The sequence below is a fragment of the Pteropus alecto genome, unplaced genomic scaffold, assembly GCF_000325575.1.
Source record: "Pteropus alecto unplaced genomic scaffold, ASM32557v1 scaffold14, whole genome shotgun sequence".
Taxonomy (NCBI): Eukaryota; Metazoa; Chordata; class Mammalia; order Chiroptera; family Pteropodidae; genus Pteropus; species Pteropus alecto.
In genome coordinates, this window is record NW_006436810.1 from 19062238 (window position 1) to 19066921 (window position 4684).

Sequence of the window (4684 nt, forward strand, 5' to 3'; positions counted from 1 at the left end):
TCTCTGCAGTAGCTTTGTGGGCAATTTGAAAATAATATCCTACTGTAGATCATCTTCAATACTCATTCCATGCTGCCATCATGTTGTCATATTGGGAATAACACCACAGCACATATCATAAACAGTTATTTCTTTTGTTATCTCACACAGTTAGAAAAATAACACCTAAAGACATTTGGTCAAACAAAGTTCTTGTACATGGACATCTCGTGTGTATCTTGGGATAAACAAAAAAGTACATGTCATGAGAAATTATTCTCTACTGCCATCTGGTGGGCATTTGAAAATAACAGGCAAGTGTATGTTAATATAAAAAGTTATTTGATGCTGCCATCTGCTCAGCATTTTGGGGTTAATACAGGAGTGCACATCTTGAAGCGTTATTTCTGCTACTATCTTACGTGCATTTAAAAAACTGACTCCAAGGTATGTTGTTATAATTTTTTTTCTGCTGCAGTTTTGTGTGAATCTTGGGAATAATACATCAGTGCATGCCTTGAAAAATTGTTCTTTGCTGCCATCTCATGGATATTGTGAAAATAACACCAGTGTATTTTGTAAAAATTTTTTTCTACTGCAATCCTGTGGGCATTTTGAGGATAACAGAGTGTAGATCAGAAAAATTAATTTTCTGCTGCAATCAAGTGTATATTTTATTAATAACACCTGAGTGTTTGATCATGAATATTCATTCTCTACTGCCATACGGTGGCCATATATGGTCTATGTCTTCATACAACTTTACATTATACTGCCATCTGGTGGGATTTTTGAGAATAACACAACGGTGCATCTCGTGAACAGTTATTTCTGCTGCTACCATATGCACTTCAAGTTAACACCCATTTTTATGCCATCATAAAAATTTCTTTTCTGCTGCCACCTGGTGGACATTTGGGAATAACACCAGAGTGCAGGATATCATGAAAATTAATTTTTTGCCCCCATCATGTGTGCATCTAGAGAATTTGACCAGTGTATGTAAAAAACTTATTTTCTGATGTCATCCTGTGTGAAATTTGGGAATAAACAAAAGTGCATCTCATAAAACGTTATTTCTGCTGCTATCTCATATGTATTCTAAAAATAAACTCAAGGGCATGATATTATGAAAAGCTCTCTGCTGCCTTTCGTGTGTATCTTGGGAAAAGAACATGATTGCATGTCATGAAAAATTATTCTCTGCTGCCATTTCATGGACATTTTGAAAAAAAAAAGCAAGTGTATGTCATGAAAATTTATTGTTCTGCTGCCATCTGATGGGCATTTGGGTGTAATACCACAGCTCATATCATAGTTATTTCTGGTGCTATCTGTGCAGTAGGAAGTAACACTTAAGGGCTGGTCATTAAGAAGAGGTTTCATCCTTGGCCATTTCGTGTGTATCTAGGGATAAACATAGGAGCGCATGTCATGAAAAATTATTCTCTGCTGCCATTTCATGGGCATTTTGACAATAACATGCAAGTGTATGTCAATATAATTTTATCAGCTGCCATTTGGTGGGCATTTAGGAAGAACACTGAGTGTAGGTCACCATGAATATTCATTCACTGCTGTCATCTAGTGGGTATTTTGGCTGTAACACCACAAAGCACGTCATAAAAAGTTAATTTTGCTGCTATCTCATGTATGCTTGATTATAATACCTAAGGGCATGTTGTCATGAAAAGTTGTCCCCTGCCACTCATGTGCGCCTTGAGAAAAACAAGGAGTGTCTGTTATGAAAAATTATTCTCTGCTTCCATCTCGTGGGCATTTTGAAAATAACACGTAGGTGTATGTCATCCTAAATACTAAAAATGTATTTTCTGCTGCCATCTGGTGGGTTTTTTAGGAATAACACTTGAGTAGTTGTCATCATGAATATTCATTCTCTGCTTCCATCCAGTGGGAATTTTGAGAGTAACGCCACAGTGCATGTCATGAAAAGATATTTAAGCAGCTCGCCCATGCGCATTTCATAAATAACACCCAGGGACATGTCATCATGAAATGCTTTTGTCTGTTGCCAATTCGTGCGTACCTTGTTAAAAACAAGGATTGCATGTCTTGAAACATTGTTTCTGCTGCCATCTTGTGGGCACATTGAAAACAACTCCCAGGTATATTTCATCGTAAAGATTTATTTTCTGCTGCTACCTGGTGTGAATTTTGGGAATAAAATCTGAGTGTAGCTTAGATACAAATTTGTTTTCTGCACCCATCTTGTGTGCATCTCACAATTATACCAGATTGTAAGAAAAAGTTATTCTCCGCTGCCATCTGGTAAGCATGTTAGGAATAGCACTGGGGTTTTGTCATCATGAATATTCATTCTCTGCTGCCATCTGGTGAGCATTTTGGGAATAACATCAGAGCATAAATAATAAAAAAATTTACTCTCTGCTGCCATCTGGTGTGCATTTAGGAAATAACAGTAGACAATAAGTAATCAAAAGTTATTTTTTGCTGTCTTCTGTTGGGCACTTAAGGATTAAACCGCCATCGTTTGTTGTCATGAATATTTATCCTTTGCTGCCATCTGGTGGGCATTTTGCAAAGGAGATTACAGCACATGTAATAAGGAATAACTTCAGCTACTATCCTGTGTGCATTTTGAAAATGACACTTAAGGGCATGTCGTTGTGTAAAGTTAATGTCTGTGGCCATTTCATGTGCATCTTGGGAAAATCAGGGAAGTGCAAGTCATAAAAAACTATCTTCTGCAGCCACGTCGTGCCATTTCGCAAATTACCAAATAGTGTATGTCATCATAAAAAGTAATTTTATGCTGCCATCCTGTGGGCATTTTTTGGAATAACAGCCCAGTGTATGCCATCATGATAATATATTTTCTGCTCTCATCTACTTTGCATCTTGGAATAAATTCAGAGTGGATGTAATAAAAACAGCTACTATCTACTGCCATCTGGTGGGCATTTTAGGAAGAACAGCCGAGTGTAGGTCACCATGAACATTCATTCTCTGCTGCGATCTGGTCAGCATTTTGGGAGTAACACCACAGTGCATGTCATGAAAACTTATTTCTACTGCTGTCTCGTGTGCATATACAAAATAACACTGAAGGGCATGTTGTTTAGAATTTTTTATCTTCTCCCATTTTGTGCGAACATTGGGAATAACACAGGACTGCATTTCATGAAAAATCATTCTTTGCTGCCATCTCGTAGGCTTTTTGAAAATAACACCCTGGTGTATGTCATTAGAAATATTTATTTTCTGCCGCCATCTTGTCGGCATTTTAGGAATAACATCGGAGTGTCGGCATCATGAAAATTCATTTTCTGCCACCATGTAGTGTGCGTTTTGGGAATAACACTAGAGTACAATTAAGAAAAAGTCATTTTATGCTGCCATCTGGTTGACATTTTTGGAATAGCATCCAGATGTATATTCTCAGAAAAAGTTATTCTGTGCTGTCATTCTGGGCATCACTTGAGTAACACATGAATGCATGTTATCATGAATAGTTACCATTTGTTGCCATCCAGTGTGTATCCTGGGAATAACTGATGAGTGTATGTTATCATGAGAAGTTATTTTTTTGCTGGCCAGTCTTGGGATTCGAGAGCGACCACCTAGATCTTTGGCACTGCCGCAAACCGGTAAGACTCATGATGCCTTAGCGCAGCTGGCGCCTCCTGGCCGCCTCCTCGCCTGTGGAACCACCGCTACCCGCCCCTCCACTAAGTGCGAGGCAGGCGCGGGCATTTCCAGCGCCTGGGAGGCCAGGCGAAAACTCTTGGGGAGGCAGGTGACAACTTCTACCGTCTACGGCCATACCACCCTGAACGCGCCTGATCTCGTCTGATCTCGGAAGCTAAGCAGGGTCGGTCCTGCTTAGTGCTTGGATGGGAGACTGCCTGGGAATACCTGGTGCTGTAGGCTTTTGCCGCCCCCTCCTTTTGCCGCCCTCCAGCCAGGGTGCCCTTGAACGCCCCCGGGCCCTGCTCACTCGCTGGCTCGCTGGTTCGGGGGTCCCGGGCAGGCGCCCGAGCCCAAGGGCTGCCCGCACGGCCGTGCGCCCAGCGCCACCATCCGCCTCCACCTGCTCTCCTGCAGCCAGCCCTGGGCTGTTTTCTCTCTCCGCTTTGGGCACTTCCCTTCCTGGGCTCCGCGGGGTCGAGCCCCAAGGGCCGAGGGCTCTGAGTGGAGGGCGAGGTCGCAGGCGGAAGAATAGCCTGGTGGTGTCGCCGGTGGCTCTGCGTGGTTTTGGGCAAGTCGGGCTCGGCCACGGCTGGGAGCCCAGGGGAGGTGTGGGTCTGGGTTACGGCTACACCGGGACGTGCCTTGGCTGCGTCTGCCTAGGTGCTCAGGTGGCCGAGAGGATGGCGAACCGCGCCTGTGCCATGGTCCTGCCGAGCGGCCAAGACTGGTGAGGCTTGCGGTCCAGGACCTGGGCAGTCCCGGGATGCGAGAGCGCCGATCCACATCTTCGGCACGGCCAGGAACCGGCCAAAGCCCAGGAAGAAAGGGCGAGGCGGGCGCGCTCTTCCCCGGCCCTGTGCGCAGCCCTGGACCGTGGAGGTGACGCCGCCCGAGCGGGGTGCGGGTCGCAGGGGCAAGCGCTCGTCCACGCCGGCTGCGGCCATGGCTGCTGCTCCGGCCCCTGCTGCAGCTCTGGCCTGTCTAGCGGAGGCGGGCTGCCAGTCAAGGCGGGGCAGGGACAGAGGAGGGGGAC

At 44.7% G+C, this 4684-nt stretch overlaps 1 non-coding gene across 1 annotated transcript; it reads left to right on the plus strand.

The window, feature by feature from the left end:
* The first annotated feature begins 3772 nt into the window (after positions 1 to 3772).
* LOC112481332 lies at positions 3773 to 3891 on the plus strand. Its single transcript, XR_003046871.1, has one exon. It is a non-coding gene; the product is annotated as a 5S ribosomal RNA (ribosomal RNA).
* Positions 3892 to 4684: the final 793 nt, after the last annotated feature.